Below are 18,974 nucleotides of genomic sequence, written 5' to 3' on the forward strand. Positions count from 1 at the left end.
CGGCGTTTGGAGAGCTTTTTCCAGAAACTATCCGGAACCCAGCGCAGTTTCTGAGAGCGCCCCAAGGGATTTCTCAAAGAAGGCACCCCAGCAATTGCTTTTCTTGACGACTTGCTTTTCCTCTGGCGGCACGGAGACCCACATACCGCTCTAAAGGCGACCACACACCCCAGCACCCAGGCTCGTTGTCGCCCTCCCGCCTGTCCTCCAGCGGAAGGGAGGGGCCCCACCCCCAGCGTTGTGGGGCGCGGGTCCTAAAAGGGCGCCTACGTGTACCTCTCCTGGACACCCTCCCCCCCCGCCAGGACGCTTTCTGTAGAGTGGGGTGAAAGGAGAATCGCTCTGCCACTGGCAAGAACACAATTTTCCCGTAGCCTTCATCTGCGCCCTCCTTTTCATAATGTCTTGATTTCCCCTGTGCACCCCCGAGCCGGCTGCAGCACTGGCTCTTGGAGCTTGAAGTGCCCTTTAAGGCTCCTCAGAGCGAACTGCCCTGCCTTCTGGTCGAAGCGCAGGGAGTGGATTCCACTTGGCAGGGATTATTTTAAACTGCTACCTGCAATTCACTCGACATCCGACACCGGTAGCCCAGCCCGCGCGGTGCCCGCCAGAGGCGAAACAGGTGAGTTGTAAGGCAAACTGTTCAATGCAAAACAAATACTGGAATTGAAAATAAGAGTGGGGTAGGGGTGGGGTGGGGTGGGATGCGGTCTTCTGACCGCCGAGTAACCCAGCTGGTTACTGGGAAGGGTTTTACTTTGCCCTTTACTTTTCATAATTTTGTAGGATTGTCCCGTGCCCACTAGAGGTCACCATAAAGAGTCATTTTGCCCTGATTCTAGTGTGGATTCAGCTAAAAAGCAAGACACCTACAAATTCAAGTGCCTATATCCCTCCTCACAAAGTAAAATCCCTCTGGGTGGTTTCTTAAAGCATGGAAATCTCTATATGTTGTTTATCCCTTGACTTGGATAATTTATCTTAAAAGCACTTAATGTGATTAAAGGCTCAAAAACAAGAGTTGTTTGTTTGCAAAGTAGCTACTAAACCAGGAAAACATCCTGAAGGAAATGAGTTTCAAGATAGATGGTTTCAAGAGGTGGTGGTCTTGTGCTGGCAGAGAGAAAGAACAGAAAAGCATTCCAAATAGAATCTCAGATGTAAAGGATTAAAGTCTGTAAAGGAAGCTAATGCATTTGCTTGGCTCAAAGGAAGGAGATCTCAACTGCAGAATTTAGATTTCAAACTCGAAGTAATGGGATGCCTGAATGTTTTAATAACAAAAATGGCTTGATGAAAGCTTCATTCAGGAAGGTTCTTTTGCCCTTCAATTTATTCTAAGGAGAAGACCATTTCTGCCACCCAGGAATGGGAACCCCAACCCAAATCTTTGTAGATGAGGAAAAGCCAGTTCTTTCTTTTCTTTTCCCTTTTTTTTTTTTTTTTTTCTTTTTTGAGGCAGTGTCAGTTCTGAAAAACACTGAGACCAAGGACTCAGCAAGGCTTGGAAATGGTTTGTTATAGGATATGAGAATGGAGAAAAGTTTGCGGATGTGAGCAGAGAGAAGAAACTGGCTTCATTCCAGCAAAAGCCAATTCCTCAGGGAGTTGTTGAAAATACCTTCTAGAAGCATCACAGCAACAGAACAACTATTTTGTTGATTATTTTCTCCAACGTTACTATATCTATTTCCTGTGTTCTCTATCTAAAATCCCTTTAAAGTCTGTTGACTGAACCAGTTGGAGAAATATCACATTTTAAATTAAATTTGAGCTTAGAAAACAAATTAATTTGATGATAATATAATTTGTGCCTCCTAGGTATATTTTCATAAAATTTCTTAGAGAGGTAGGTTTAAATAATTTCATTTGTTTCAAGAGTAATATGTTTATTTGATTTTAATATCATCAACCAGTGCTGCCGCAGCAATACCCAAATCATGTTCTTTTTCTCCCCCCTCAAATCACGTTCTTAAACAAAACGGTAAGATGCAGAAATGATGGGCTTGTCTCAATATAATCCAGTTTAGAAAATATTCTTAAAAACTATGTTCTTAGAATTACTAAAAATTCTATTCCTTTGTACTTTCAAAAGACTACTTTGAGAATCATTTCATCTAAATTCTTTTCGGGATTCTGGATGATATTTAGGGCTTTCATAATATAAATCTTTAGAATGCATTAAAATTTAAAGGCACCAGGCAGAATTTTAGAGTTTGAAAGAACCAAGAGATTGTCTCGTCAAAATTTATCAGCCCATTATTTAGGGAGGAGTAACAAGATGTCAGAGATGTGGCTGTAACTTGCCTAATGTTCCCCATAGCAGCATAATGGTAGAGCCCAGGCTGGAACCGAGTTTTCTAGCTCCAAACTCTGGTCACTCGATCTCCAGGGCCTGTCTTCCTGCCACAACCTTCCGTCTGATCTCTCCATGCTCCAGTTCTTTCCTTCCTCTGTGAATCCTGTATTATGCCACCAGACAGCTCTTTCTGTTCATTTTGATCAAGCCATTCCCCAGTTCAGAACCTTAAAGGACTATAGATCTGTGGAATTACAAGTTGTCTAATAACGAGTCTGAACTGGTTATTAAAGCCCTCCCTAGATTGAAATTCTGGCTGCACAATTTATTTGCTAAGTGATCTGGAACAAATTCTTTGAGCCTCGGTTTTGTCATCCATAGAATGGAGAGAATGGTAGCTTTATCATAGGGTGACGTGAGGATTAAGAGATCATATGGGGGTGTCCTACAGCTCAGGGCATGATACTAGAAAATTCACTTTGTGTATGCTTCCACTAGCCCAGTCAAGCCATGCTCACTCTTATTCCTGTATTCTAAATAAAGACAAATGGATTCATCTAAAAATGTGACCAAGCAGGGGCGCCTGGGTGGCTCAGTCGGATAAGCGTCCGACTTCAGCTCAGGTCATGATCTCGCGGTTTATGAGTTTGAGCCCCGCGTTGGGCTCTGTGCTGACGGCTCAGAGCCTGGAGCCTGCTTCAGATTCTGTGTCTCCCTCTCTCTTCTAACCCCTCCCCTGCTCACATTCTGTGTCTCTCTGTCTCTCAATAATAAATAAACATGTAAAAAATTTTATTTAAAAAAAATGTGACCAATCACAATAGTAACCTAAAACATCAAAAATTCAGTGAAACGTGCTGCCCCTCATACTGCTGAGTCTGAGTGGAACACACATTCCTCTATCACTTAGCATTGCACAACTAGTTGTGCTCCGGGACTCTGAACACCCTGCCCCAAAGCTTTATAACTTGAAATACCCTGTGGGCACTATCGGTCTTTGCTGCTTACTTATTGACTGCTTTGAAAAGCTCTCACTCTGCTGTTATTTCTTATTTCCAAGTGTTTATGGTTACACCAGCTTATTTCTCAGCATCTGCAGAATCAGTGGATGCTTTAAAAGGTCAGTTTTTTGGGGCACCTGGGTGGCTCAGTTGGTTGAGCGTCCAACTTCGGCTCAGGTCATGATCTTATGGTTTGTGAGTTTGAGCCCGCGTGGGGTTGGGCTCTGTGCTGACAGCTCAGAGCCTGGAGCCTGCTTCAGATTCTGTCTCCTTTTCTCTCTGCCCCTCCCCACTTGTGCTCTGTCTCTCTGTCTCTCAAAAATAAATAAATGTAAAAAAAATTTTAAAAGAAAAGGTCGGTTTTTTGAACGGAAACATAGCCTTCCAATGTCTTTAATTTTATATAAAAGAAAGACTCTAATGACTTTACCTACTATGCACAGTTACCCAAGTAGAAGATAAAACTGCAATTTTTAATAAGTTGCCCTCAAAACCGTCTCACCACCTGAACCCGTTCTTTTTTTTTTTTTTTTTTAATGTTTATTTATTTTTGAGAGAGACAGAGCATGAGTAGGGGAAGGGTAGAGAGAGAGGGAGACATAGACTCCGAAGCAGGCTCCAGGCTGTGAGCCATCAGCACAGAGCCCAATGCAGGCTTGAACCCATGAATCATGAAATCACAACCTGAACCGAAGCTGGACACTCAGCTGACTGAGCCACCCAGGCTCCCTGACACAAACCCTGTTCTTAACCCTGTTCTTAAACCCTGTGGTGAGAAGCCACCAGAGGGATTTTCACCCTCACCAGTGTCCTGCCTTATTCTCTGCTCCAGGACATTTTATGCTCTTAAAGCATAAAGGAACACTATCTTCCTTAAATCTCCAGCTTTGAGAAGATCACTGTGTAATCATTATAAGGGGAGGCATAATTTTACCTCCAGCATTTTAGGGTTTTTGACTGGGCCTAAGAATTAAGCTGATATAGGACAAATTAATAGAGAAAAGCATACAAATTTAAGTTTTATGTGACCTAGGAGCCCTCGTAAGAAAACAAAGACCCGGGGCACCTGGGTGGCTCACTTGGTTAAGCGGCCGACTTCGGCTCAGGTCATGATCCCATGGTTCGTGAGTTCAAGCCCCGCATCGGGCTCTGTGCTGACAGCTCAGAGCCTGGAGCCTTCTTCAGATTCTGTGTCTCCCTCTCTCTCTCTGCCCCTTCCCTGCTCTTGCTCTGTCTCTCAAAAATAAATAAATGTTTAAGAAAACTTAAAAAAGAAAATGAAGACCCAAGGAAGTAGCAGAACCTAAATGCTTTTTTCTTTTTGAGGGAAAGAGAATCTTAAGCAGACGCCAATGCGTGAAACCCAATGCAGGGCTCGATCTCATGACCACGAAATCATGACCTGAGCAGAAATCAAGAGTTGAATACTTAACTGACTTAATCACCCAGGTGCCCCACTTAAATGCTTTTATATCGGTTGAACAAAGAAAGGCAGTTACGGAAAAGTAACTAAAATATATGGGGAGGCTAAAGGAAGACAAATTGTTTTGACAAAGTCTGCTTGTACAGAACTCTCTCCGCTTCAACTTCTCTCATCCTTGATGATAAAAATGGTACTTAACTCCTAGTATAGGGAAGACATCTTCCATATGGGGGTTTCATCTGCTTTTAGAAAGAAAAGGGGGAAGATCAGAGCACCCTTCTTGTACCTGATGTTTTTGTAAGTGCTTTTAGCTCAAAGTGATCCTTATGCCAAAGTGGCATATTTTAGAGTGGCATATTCTGCTACCCTTCAGCATTAACAGCAAAAACATTGTTGGTGCCTTTTACAGAATGGCCCTTCTCCTTTATCTTCACCCAACCCTCATTCCTATGCTGCTATGTTGGATGGTGGTATAATGGCCCCTTCTCCCCACTACCACTCCTTGCCCCTTGCTGCTTACCGTAACCGAGAGCCCTTACTGTGTGGCACCACAGGCTCAGCTTTCCACAAAAACCTCTTCCTCTAACCCTCACTTTCCAAATAAGGAAATGAGGCTTCAAGAGGTTGGACTTGCTTAAGGACCCACAGCTGCTAGGAAGCACTAGCCCCAGTACGGAAACCCAAAGGCCACGCAGGGTCTCCTGCCTACCATGTTATCTCACCACTGACTCCCCTCTCTACCAAGCATCAAATTCCCCTGGGGAGGGAGGAACGATTTTGGTTGATCCAGAGACAAGAATCTGACAAATCTTGAAGGGGGTCATTCTACAAGATAGCTAATCTTCAAAGAGTCACCTTCAGATCCTGAGATATTTAAGCAGGAGAGGATATAATGTCTGATATTTGCTTCAAAATAATCAAGGGGGGGGGGGCGCCTAGGTGGCTCAGTTGGTTAAGCATCTGACCAGCTCAAGTCATGATCTCGTGGTTCATGAGTTCAAGCCCCACATCGGGCTCCGTGCAGATGGCTCACAGCCTGGAGCCTTCTTATGATTCCGTGTCTCCCCCTCTCTCTGCCCCTTCCCAGCTTGTGCTCTGTCTCTCAAAAATAAATAAACATTAAAAATTTTTTAAGAAAATAAGCAAGAGCAAGTGGATTGAGGACATAGATGAAACAAGATTAACCATGAGTTGATAATTGTTGAAGCTGAGTGATAGAGTTCATGATATTAATCTCTCCCCATTTGTATTTATTTCAAATTGTCCATAATACAAAAATAAAAATAAAAATTTTAAACCTTGAGCTTCATTTAAAAAAAATTTTTTTTTTATGTTCATTCATTCTTGAAAGACAGAGACAGAGCACAAGCAGGGGTGGGGCGGAGAGAGAGGGAGACACAGAATCTGAAGCAGGCTCCAGGCTCTGAGCTGTCAGCACAGAGCCCAACGCGGGGCTCGAACTCACGAACTGCAAGATCATGACCTAAGCCGAAGTCGGATGCTCGACCAACTGAGCCACCCAGGCGCCCCGAGCTTCATTTAAGCTAATTTATGAATGTTGACAATTATTCCTTCACACCAGATCAGAATGTACCTCTTCATGATGTCTATAATGAAGAGTCCCTCTAATTTCTCTAGAGTATAAAAAAGCTGAACACACATTCGACAATGCCTATTAAAATTTTAAATGCACACACCTAATGGTCCAGCAATTTTAACGCTAGGAATTTATCCTATAAGTAAATTCACATATTTCATAGAGACATACATTTAAGGATCATTGCACTGTTTTCAATAGCAAAAGTCTAGAAAGTACCTAAATGTCCATAATTAGGGAACTGTGCTAAGTCCTGTGCTATGGGTTAAATTATGCCTTCTTTATATTAAAGATACATGGATATACTGGGGTGCCTGGGTGTCTCAGTTGGTTGAGCATCCAACTCTTGATTTCAGCTCAGGTCATGACCTCAGGGGTCATGGAATTGAGACCCACATCAGCCTCCACACTGAGCATGGAGCTTGCTTGGGATTCTCTCTCTCTTTCTCCCTCTGCCCCCGTGCTCTGCTAATGCTCTCTCTCTCTCTCAAATAAAAAATAAATTTTTAAAAATACATGGAGGGGCGCCTGGGTGGCTCAGTCAGTTAAGCGTCCGACTTCAGCTCAGGTCATGATCTCGCAGTCCGTGAGTTCGAGCCCTGCGTCAGGCTCTGTGCTGACAGCTCAGAGTCTGGAGCCTGTTTCGGATCCTGTGTCTCCCTCTCTCTCTGACCCTCCCCCATCCAGGCTGTGTCTGTCTCTCTGTCTCAAAAAAAAATAAACGTTTAAAAACAAATACATGGATATGAATATATGATAAGGCTTCTGAAAGGATACATAAAATACAGTTACGGGTAATTGTTTCCTAGTCGAGGGACTGGGAAGATTAGAGTAAATATGAGAACTACTTTTATTGGTTGTAAACCTTCTGTGTGTTTTTTTCTTTTAACTGAGTTCAAAGATTATGTTTTCAGTTTAAAAAAAAAAAAGTTCAAAAAAGAAAAATTCTCAGTACATGTCCTCCTACCAAATTCTCTTTTCCCTTGGGCCAGTTCTTGGTGTATCCTGCTCTGCTCAGTTACATCTGGGACCAGGCACCCACTGCTCCCTCTGCCTGGAACACTCTGACCCAGAGCACTATGTGGCTGCCTCCTTGTTTCTCAAGTCTCAGTTCAAAGGTCACTTCCTTGGAGAGGCCTTCCCTGAACACCCATGCTAGTGTATGAGCCTATTTTTTTTATCCCCTTATCACGATTTTAAAAAGAATCATCTTGTTCATCCACCTGTTACTTGTTTATCATCTGTCTCCCCCATCAGACTCTGCTCACTCCCTTCGAGAATGGGCCTGGGGACTGGTTCACAGCAACGTCCTAGAGCAGCTCCTAGAACAGCACCGGGCTCCTTGCTGAAGCGCAATAACTGTATGTTGAATGAGGGAATAAATGACTATTGTTTTTGATTAAAATAATGTTCTAAATCAAAACAGGAATGCTTAAAATAATGTTCTTTATGGGCGCCTGGGTAGCTCAGTCAGTTAAGCACCTGACTCTTGATCGCAGCTTAGGTCTCGATCAAACTCCACCCTGGGCTCCATAATCGGCATGGAGGCTACTTTAAAATGGTACTTTAAAATAATGGTAATAATAATAATGTTCTCTGCGTGCTGAACTGGCGGCGTCAGTGTATACATAATAGTGAAGTTAGAAATGACCAACTTGAAAAAAACAAGCTCTTTCTGAAAAGCCACTTCAGTTTCGTTAAATGATTGGCATACTGGCAGAGAAGATCTTGGCACTGTTTTCCCCCAGACCTACAGCGTATGCCAGCTCCCTAGCATTAAAAGCACTGCAGAAGCTCTACTCATTTAGCAGGCCCCAACCCTGGGTCAGGCCCCAACCCTGAAGTCCTTACCTAGCAAATGCTTTCATTAGAAAAATTCTTGGAATCAGTTCTATTCGTGTCTGGGTCCCGTCATCCACCTGTACCTGTCCTTGGAGGAAGGACATATTGTGGAAGCAGACTAGAGGCTTCAAGGGAAAAAAACTGGCCATGACTGAATTAAACACTTCAAAGTTATTACCAAAAAAGTAAATAAAACTGTCCAGAAAGTGTTGGATGTGGATCCAGGAGGTTCTGTGTATCTTGGCTCAGGAACTATAGAAAATATGGAAAGTAATCTAAAAGGCTCTTGCCCTGATGGTAGACTGACATCTCAGAGACCCTACTGGCTGATTGGGTGTTCCAGATCAGCAGGAGAAGCTTTCCAGCAAAGCAGGCTTTGAGCCCAGACAGGAAGGAAGTGGGAGAGCCAAGCAGAGAGAGAGGGATTCCCCCACTTTGCCCCTTACCACATCACAGGGCATATTCAAACAGCCCAAGAAAGGATTCTCCACACAAGAAAAATCAAAGACATTTTCAAAATGAATGAAAGTTCCCTGCTGCGTTCTATCCATTCTGCAAAGAAGAGAGCTGCCTTTATCAACATTAATGAACCAAAATTAACTAGTTTAGGAGTCTGCTTTGAAAAACACCTGCTGTTCTTACCCTTCTGTCCCTGTAACAATCTTGTTTCCCTGCCCCACAATCCCAGCCCTCCTCCCCACCCCCCCCAATGCCCACTGCTATTATTTCTGCCTCAGAGGAAAGATTGGGGCTGGAGTTGACTGAAACGAAGCTTATGGTATTCCTGGAAATGATCTTCTCGTAGATGCAACCAAAATAGCATTGGCTCCACACTTAATAATTGATACACTCTTCAACAGCGATTGCATTTTTCGCTAAGGTACGGGATTTAAAATACAGACTGTTTTTCTCCAGTTCTTAACCGGAGATAAAATCATCCAGCTCCGGTTTGTGTGATCCCATACCCTTCTACGGCAAAACCCCAGCCTCTGTTTTCCCTGAGATACATGTCCAACGGGTTAGCAAAAAGTATGCTTTTAGTGGAAAGCTGAGAAATGCAGCAATCTGGAAGATTTACAGTTTTTAAAGGAGGTCTGGAGCAGATGCAATTACGTCGGTATAAGCCTCGCTAAGGCCTGGGTCGGAGAACAGAGCCAATGGCTCAGCAAAAAATGCTCAACTGAGTGCTGGCTGTAATGCCACGTGGCTAAGTGGCATCAGATCCTATCTTCAGCTAGGACCTTCCTATGCCTGAGAGGGACCTTGCCCTCTGCTTAACATTTGTTAGTACTGTCGGGCTTCCAAGGAGGATTTTTTTTCCTTTCCAGAGGAAAGTAATCACAAATAAAAAATCTTTGTAGCAAAGGAACACCGAGAAGCTTTTTATACCCTTTCACTAGCTTCTATTGTGATGGATGAAACTGCAAGAACAATTAGAGTAAATGTCAGTGTAAATCTCCAAAGAAAGAAGAAAATAGGCTTACCAAGTTCCCTTTGCCGATGCCAAGGCATTCTCTTCTCTCGATGTAGTCTGTATTTAACTTAGATGGTGTCAAGGGATCAGCAGCAAACGCTCAATGACTATACCAGTGGGCTATCTCAGTAGCAACAGATACTTCACGGAAAGGGAGAAATTGTGAATATAACTCCCATTGAATCAGCATTAGTCAGGACTTTCCATTTATAGTTCGCTGTGATTTCCCCCTAGTGACCAAGTCAAGAGTGATATTTATATACCGTATAGATTAAACATTGCTAAGACATCCCCTCACTTATAGGACCCTTATGGAAACCAGTTTGAATGCCACTCAATCCATTCTCCCAAACTGTGAAAATGCAAGGTATACAAGTAACCCTGCCACTTCATTTGAGCCCGTCACCATGGGATCCTCTAGAGGAATGTTCACTCTTGTCCTCACTTCTAACCTGCTAAATAATCAACTAGGCACATAGGAGAGGCTGGCATCTCCGGTTACCCCTTCAGGGGGCAGCCCATTTTATCTCTGCCTTAGCAAGTGCCTTGTGGGACGTTTCGGGTATTTTTTAGATGTTGAACTATAGTGATTCATATTGCAAAAAACCAATTAGGGTCAGAAGGACTTTAAGGAACAAAATGAGAACAACTTGGAATACTTGCCATCATTGAGCGTCAGTGGGTCAATCTTCTCAGTTTCACACATATCCTTGGAACTGAACATTTCAGGAGCTAAAAGAAGAACCTGCCTGAGGGCCACGAGGAGGCCTAGAAAGAAAAGACCAGTGACCACACCCAGGAAAAGGGATGGGTTCTAAGTTACAAAGAAAGTGGCCTCCAGAGACCACATTGTCGATGGGAACACTACACTTAAAGCTATCACGGGACATAGCTCCATGGAAGAGTATAAGGAGACCTATCAAGACCTGCTGGAAAGAGATTTGGAAAGTTAGGCCCAGCTGATTTGAAGTCCAGGCAATGAGACCTGGAATCAATAAGCTGGGAATCAAGGAGACTCAGAAGGCCAGAGAAGCACACAGGTCACCAGGCATCCCAGGCTGGTCTGAGAGGCAAATGGAAGCTCATTCTCAGGAAGGCCAGGGAAAGATCTCAGACTCCCATCAGACCAGCAATACTGGCCCTCCTCCTCCCCCTCAGGTTGAGAGATAGAAATGAGGGCTCGAAGAATCCCAGGCCTGTAATAAGGAAAGTTGGGAAGATCATGGTTATCTCAGGACAAGAAACTGTGCTGCTAGCTCACCATTTTTATGCTGTTTGTACAAAATCTATACGTTCATGTTTTTATTTGTGTGCGTATGTGTGTGTGTGTGTTTATTTTAAAAGCTCTTTCTGTAAAAGTTCAGTTTGTGTTTATTAAACCGAAGGGAAAGGGATTTGGGTTTCAGGGCAATAGCCACAGAGATAAATTTTAAAAACACCATAAATATTGCTCCCTTTTCCTTTGATCCAGGCTTTTTATTAAGCAAAAAAAAAAAAAAAAAAAAAAGGACACATCTTCATGAAACTCAGTGGACCCTGGTTTAGGATCCCAACTCAACCAGGTCCCTGGGTGTCCAGCTGACTGCCTTTCTCCTTCCCCACCAATGGGTTTACAAAATTCTCTTACTTTACTTATTTTTTAAACGTTTATTCATTTTTGAGAGACAGAGACAGAGCGTGAGCAGGGGAGGGGCAAAGAGAGAGGGAGACACAGAATCCAAAGCAGGCTCCAGGCTCTGAGCTGTCAGCACAGAGCCCGACGCGGGGCTCAAACTCACAAACCGTGAGATCATGACCTGAGCCGAAGTCAGGCACTCAAGTGACTGAGCCACCCAGGTGCCCCCAGAATTCCAATTTTTGTAGGCTTACAAACTCAAAGCAAATGTTATAGTTTTATTTTGCAAAATGGCAATCAATACCCTTACATTCAGAAGGAGAGAAATGACTATGGGAGCTTAAGTCTAGACATGAAACAGTAAATGTGACTGAGAAATCTAGTGGTGACAACCCACGGACATCAGTCCAGCCAAAGTCCATTTAAGCACCTTTTAATGTAGAGAGAAAGCAGAAGAGAGAATGCATATCAAAGTGTACAAAGAGGGGTGCCTGGGTGGCTCAGTTGGTTAAGCATCCAACTCTTGATTTTGGCTCAGGTCATGATCTCACAGTCATGAGATCAAGCCCCACATTGGGCTCCACAATGGGCATGGAGCCTGCTTTAGATTCTCCTTCTGCTCCTCCCCACCCCTGGAAAAAAGCCCACAAAGTATACAAAGAAATTAAGAACCCATAATGGAAACAAAAGTAAGCCTTTGAAAAAGTATAGCACATTTTATCTTAGGTGAGGAAATAAAGTTTGAAAATACAGTTGAGTTGAACGTACTCAGCACCCAGATCTTGTTTTCTTTTTTTTTTTTTTTTTTTAATTTTTTTTTTAACGCTTATTTATTTTTGAGACAGGGAGAGACAGAGCATGAACGGGGGAGGGTCAGAGAGAGAGGGAGACACAGAATCTGAAACAGGCTCCAGGCTCTGAGCTGTCAGCACAGAGCCCGACGCTGGGCTCAAACTCACAGACCGCGAGATCATGACCTGAGCCGAAGTCGGATACTTAACTGACTGAGCCACCCAGGCACCCCCAGATCTTGGTTTCTAATGCTACTCTCCAAAAAAGGAACTCAAAAACACCGCAATGATGGCAGTATGTCAAAGCAACAGACAAGTCAACAAGAAGGACTTCCAATGGTGAAAGCTAGAACAATTTGAACAAAATGGTCAACATCACCAATGATACCTTGTGAATAGTAAGTACCCCTTGAAATGAGGTGATGAGAATGACACATTATCTCTGGTCTTCTTCCCCAAAACCTTTCCCAAACTGGCTCTTCTTCTGCTTGGCCTTTCTACCCTAATGTCCCAGCTTCCTAGCTCCAACCTCAAGTCCTTGACTTTGATAAATACCTCACTCCTTTGTCCTGACATCTCCTAGAACTGACAAACCTCTATTGGCGTTCTGTCTTTGACACTTCTGTGGTAGGCAGCCTGTAAGATGACCCCCAGTGATTTCTTGGATAGTCTCCTCCTCTAGAGTATGGACTGGACCTAGTAACTCACTTCTAATCAATAAAACACAGCAAAGGTGATACAATGATATTTTCAAGATTAGTTTACAAAAAGACTGCAGCTTCCATCTTGGGTGTTCTCTCTTGTTCTCTCTCATTTGCTCACTCTGAGGAGGGAAGCCAGCTGCCATGTTGTGAGCTGCTCTACAGAGAGGCCCATATGGCAAGGAGACGATGTGCCTGGTCAACAAATAGAGAGGACCCAAAGCCTACCAACAGCCACAGGAGTGAACTTGGAGGCCGATCCTACCCTAGTTGAGCCTCGTGATGACTGCTGCCTCAGCCAGCAAACTGACCGCAACCTTGTGAGAGATCCTGAACCAGAGACACCCAGATAAGCTGTGGCCAGATTCCTGACAACAGAAACTGAGATAATAAATGTTGTTTAATACTGCTACGTTTTGGGGTAATTTGTCACACAGCAATAGATAACCAGTATCCCTCTCAAACCCTTGTACCACCTGCATGGGTAACTCAGACTGGGTGAGCCCAACGTCACACTTAGAAACCAGGTATCATTATGCAGGGCCATGAATGAGAGTTCAAAAGGAATGAGTGGCACCCAAGAGAAGGCAGAACCTGGGGTGCCTGGATGGCTTATTCGGAAGAACGTGCAACTCTTGATCTTGGGGTTGTGAGTTTGAGCCCCATGATGGGTATAGAGATTACTTAAAATAAGGGGCGCTTGGGTGACTCAGTCGGTTAAGCCCAACTTCAGCTCGGGTCATGATATCGCTGTTTGTGAGTTTGAGCCCCTCCATCAGGCTTTCTGCTGTCAGCACAGTGCCCACTTCAGATCATCTGTAGACCTCGCTCTCTGCCCCTCCCCTGCTCGCATGCACACACATGCACTCTGTCTCTCTCTCTCAAAAATAAATACTAAAATATAAAATTAAATTAGAAATGTAGGCAGAACACTTTCCTTTTCATTAATTCAAGCCAGTTTGGGAAGCCTTTTGTCAGACTGGCTAATCTAGGCTGGCTAGTTGCCAGATAATTGTATCTGATTCCTTCTAAGGCAGCTGAGCCAAGCTGTCCAAGTTCCTCATGCAAATAGATAATTTACTAATCTTTCCAGCTGTGTGATAGAGGCTGACTGAGCAGTCTTCCTAATTTTAAACCCGACTGGGGAGACTGAGAGATAGTTAACAACATGCTCCCTTCCTAACTTCGACATGCTGTAGGATCATGAGGTTACTCCCGGCAGAATATAAGATATCTGTGTCTCGAATTTGTGGGAAGCGTATAGTCAGGGCACAGTGGCGTCTCCAGGAAGGTTGGGGCAGATGACTTGTGGCTCTTGGTATGGGGCTTGCTCTGGAATAATGTTATTCCAGTGGTCAGCCCCTCTGGAATAAGACACATAAGCCAACTGCTTAGCAGAACTGGAGGCCCCATGCTTCTAGAAGGCTCAGGGAAGAGCAAGAAGCCAAGGTATAGTCTTAATGGTAGAACAGAGATTAGACTGAGCTTCCATTCATCCCTCAGGTCCAAGCACAGGCAGAAGAAGGCAGAAGATCCATGTCCCTCTGAAACACGTAGACCCACGCTTATGGTGGGAGGTCATCAGACCCTCAAGGTACCTGCCAGAGTCTCCTGGAAAATTTGCAAAGCATGAAAGTAACAAACTGGGACCCTGCCAAGATTACCACTGCCTAGTATGTGTTCCAAGCTCTACACATTTTCAAAACCACCTCCAAGTCTCAGCTACTTTGAATAGCTTGTCCTATTCTTTAGCTGCTGTATCCCCACCTAACAAACTGAAGCTTGTGAGGCTTCCTGAACTAGGGTGTGGTCAGGCATTTGGATAATAATTCATGGGACAATTTTCCCTTCTCTGGAAATGTTCTCAGGCTGGTGACCAGGGTTCTTGTCTGTGTTTTTCCTCCCAGCTCCTGGCTAGAGCTGACTGAGAGGGAATGACAGCTGGCCCAGCCTGGGACAGCCACATTCTCTTGCTGGTGGATCTGGAGCATTCAATGAATCAATAACAACCAAGCCTCCTCAGTGTTGGGAGCTGAATCCAGAATATTGCCCTACAGAAAATGTCCATGAACCAGCTGCCGAGGCCCCTGTAGCTGTGCCATTTCCCGTTCTTTCTGAGACTTTGTACTGAGCTCCTTTTTGTCAATTCTAGGAGTCACCCAGAAAAGCTTTCCACTCACCTCTCAATAATATTTTCTTGCAACTAAAAGAAACTTAACTAACACAAACTTCAACGTATATTTATTAGCAACATCTATGTGTAGTTACTGTGCTAGATTCTGGGAATTTAAGATGCAAAGATGAAATTTTTTAAGGATTTTATTTTTATGTAATCTCCATACCCAACATAGAGCTCAAACTCACAACCCTGAGATCAAGTCACATGCTGTACCGACTGAGCTAGCCAGGCGCCCCATAAAGACGAATTAAAAAAAAATGTTTTTTTAACGTTTATCCATTTTTTGATACAGACAGAGCGTGAGTGGGGGAGGGGTGGAGAGAGAAAGAGAAACAGAATCCGAAGCAAGCTCCAGGCTCTGAACTGACAGCACAGAGCCCGACACAGGGCTCGAACTCACAGACTGAGAGATCATGACCTGAGCTGAAGTCAGACGCTTAACTGACTGAGCCAGCCAGGCGCCCCATAAAGATGAATTTTTTTAATCAATCATCATCCTAAAAGGACTTACAGTTCAATCTACATTTCTTGACCTTGGCCTCAAAGTTCTAAATGTGGGCGGACACAGGGTCTCCTCCCACCTCCCCACTGCTGGAATCTGGACAAAGCAATGGACCAGCCTCAACCAGGGAGATGAGACCATAGCAGATGGAGGAACCATAGGAAGGAACCTGGCCTCTAAATAACCTCAAGAGGCAAAGTTACCTCCTGACCTAGACACTCATCTCAGATGTTATGCGAAAGAGAAATCAGCTTCTTTGTTCTTAAAGTCACTGAATTTTGGGATTCTCTTTGGAGCAGTGACTTAGACACCCTCTCTCTCCACGACTAATACAATCACCTCTTCAGAAACAGGGACGCTGTGGTATGGCCAGAGGTGGCCATCCTGAAGTACCTCTTCAGCCAGGGCATGCCAACTCTAGCAAAGGTGACCGTGGTCAAGTCTTGTTGAAGATGAACCAACAGGCACTTGGTTATACTAATTGTGGGACCCATTAAAACTGCATTGATTAAATAAATGATTGCAGGTGCTTGGATTACAAAAAAAAAAAAAATCTTGGGGCACCTGACTGGCTCAGCTGGCAAAGCATGTGACTCTTGATCTTGGGGTTGTGAGTTCAAGCCCCACATTGAGCACAGAGCTTACTTTAAAAAAAGAAATCATGGGTGAGACCAAGATTCATGGCTCGGCCTATGTCCCACACTTCCCTAGGCCTCCAGGGTCCTGCCAAGATGATTAATGCATTCCTTGGAACTTCTATTGGCCCTGCCAACACTCGCTGTGCTCTGCCATGTGAACCCAGACAAATGACAGGCACCCCGAGGGCAGCTGCATTCACCCTCATCTCTGGGCCCTCTAGAAGATGGCCTGTGTTTCTGAGCCCCCCTCCCCCTATGTCTGGGCCATGATTTATTTTGTTATTCTTCCATTCAACATTTATTGAGAAATCCCTATGTGCCTGGCATTGTTGTATTTTCTGAGAATACAACAATGAACAAAATTCTCTGTAGTTTGGGAGCCTATGTTCTAATGGAGAAATGGAGATGATACAAAAAAAGTAAATATAAACATTCTATAAAGTACCTGAGCAATACTCCTCAAAACTGCGAAATAAAGTTTAATGATACATATTTTTTTAAGTAAGTATATGTTAGGTGCTGATGAATGCTATGAAGAAAAAGCAGGGTTAAGGCTTTTAGATAAGGTAGTCAAGGAAACCCTCTCCATTCAGCAGAAACCTCAGTGAAGGAAAGGGGTTAGGTGTGAGGCTTTGGAGGAGAGGGAAAGAGAGAGGCAAAGTGTAAAGGCCCTGAGGCAGCAATATGCTGAGTGTGTTGCAGGAATACTAAGGAGGCCTGCATGGCTTTGTCTCATGTTAGTCACTCCCTTTCTTCCCTCCCCTCTCTCTCTCCCTCCCTTTCTTCCTTCCTTTCTTTCTTTTTCTTTTTTTTTTTTTTTATGTTTTATTTTGAGAGAGAAAGAGAGAGAGTGCGGGTGTGAGCAGGGGAGGGGCAGAGAGAAAGGGAGAGAGACAATCCCAAGCAGGCTCCATGCTCAGTGCAGACAGAGCCCAATGAGGGGCTCAATCCCATGACCTTGAGATCATGACCTGAACCGAAATCAGGTGTCCGATGCTCAACCGACTCACCCACCCAGGCGCCCCCTACCTTCTCTTTTTTACTGAAAAAGTACGTTGAATGTTCAGTTTGGAAGAACAGCTGGATGTGGCCCTGAGAATATGCTCATATGCAGCTATGAGCCCCTTAAGGCATAAGTCTTGACCTCCAGATATTACAAATAGACAAAGATAATGCAAGTTTGAAGAGCCTAGGGAAGGCATGTTGACTCAAACTTCAGTCTTCTGACATATTTCAAATACTTTTTCTTCTTCATAAAAAAAAAGTTTTTTTTTTTAATGTTTATTTAGAGAGAGAGAGAGAGAGAGTAGGGGAGGGGCAGAGAGAGAAACACAGAATCTGAAGCAGGCTCCAGGCTCTGAGCTGTCAACACAGATCCCGACGCAGGGCTCGAACTCACGAACCGCGAGATCATGACCTGAGCTGAAGTTGGGTGCTTAACCAACTGAGCCGTCCAGACACTCCCTAAAATACTGCTTTTTAATAAGTAAAAATGTTGCACCTGGGTGGCTCAGTCATTTGAGCATCTGACATGATCTCGCAGTTGGTGAGTTCAAGCCCTGCATTGGGTTTTCTGCTGTTAGCATAGAGCCTGCTTTGAATCCTCTGTCTCCCTCTCTATCTTTGCCCCTCCCCCTCTCTCTCTCTCTCTCTCTCTCTCTCTCTCTCTCTCTCTCTCTCTCTCTTTTTCTCTCTTTTTCTCTCTCTCCCTGTGGCTCAGTCGGTTAAGCGTCTGACTTCGGCTCAGGTCATGATCTCGCAGTCTGAGAGTTCGAGCCCTGCATCAGGCTCTGTGCTGACAGCTCGGAGCCTGGAGCCTGCTTCCGATTCTGTGTCTCCCTCTATCTCTGCCCCTCCCCTGCTCACGCTCTGTCTCGCCAATAATAATAAATAAAATGTTAAAATAAATAAATAAATAAAAAATAAAATGAATAAACATTTAAAAAATAAAATAAAAATGTCAAAATTCTTCTGCAGAGCCCTAAGACCTCCTCTCCTTTGCTTGTTAGGGGACATTCTCAGCGGGAGTTCATTATGCCCAGATCCTACCACTACATGTGAAAGCTTCATTCTACCATGAGATCTCTCCTTGGTTTCTGGACTCTCTAAGCACCACATTATCTTTGTAGTGAGCTAAGGAAATTACCTATGTCTCTTGTAAAAGGAGCTTAGCTTTATGAGATAGACCTGGACCTTTGAATTCTGGCTTTACCACTGACTAGCTGTGTAATCTTAGGAAAATCACCTACCCTCTCTGAGCATCAGGGTTTTTGTTTGTTTGTTTGTTTTGTTTTTTTCCTATCTTGCTCATTTTCAGGTTTTTGGGCTTTTTCCTTTTAAGTAGTGGAGGCATTTAAAAAATAAATTACTATGCAAAACCTTAATGTCTGAGTAGATAAAAGAAGCCCTGCTCAGGTTGAGGGAGGGTTTGGAGAGCATAGAGTTCTATCCGCTAGGCATCCCCTTCACTCCCTTTACATCCTATTCCACGTAGCCCCCAGAGGATCTCCACAAACGAGGAGCTTCAGAGAGCACTGTTTGAAAATCACAGTTCTATCCACAGGAATTCATACAACTGCACCAGCCCTGGCCTTGATCCCTCCTACTCCGGGTCCTTGCCTGTCCTTAGGTGCCAAGAGCAATATGATGACCTCATATATCCATTGGGCAACTGAGAGCCAAGAAGGAGCCCTTCTGCACCTGACCTTACCCTGTGTCCCAGTTTTGATTTCCAATCTGAGGACTTGCCAGTTTCCCAAGTGATTAACATCAAGAATAACCTCACTCATCAGGTGATTCTGCCTCCCGAGCTTTCTGTTTCCTTTGCTAGATCTTAACTCTTGGCATTTGGGTAGCAATGGTGTGAGACTGCCAGTGTGAAGGATCAGCCATATAACTGAAAAGCACCAGAG

The sequence above is a fragment of the Puma concolor genome, chromosome A3 (assembly GCF_028749965.1).
Source record: "Puma concolor isolate L17-30 chromosome A3, mPumCon1.1.hap2, whole genome shotgun sequence".
Lineage (NCBI taxonomy): Eukaryota > Metazoa > Chordata > Mammalia > Carnivora > Felidae > Puma > Puma concolor.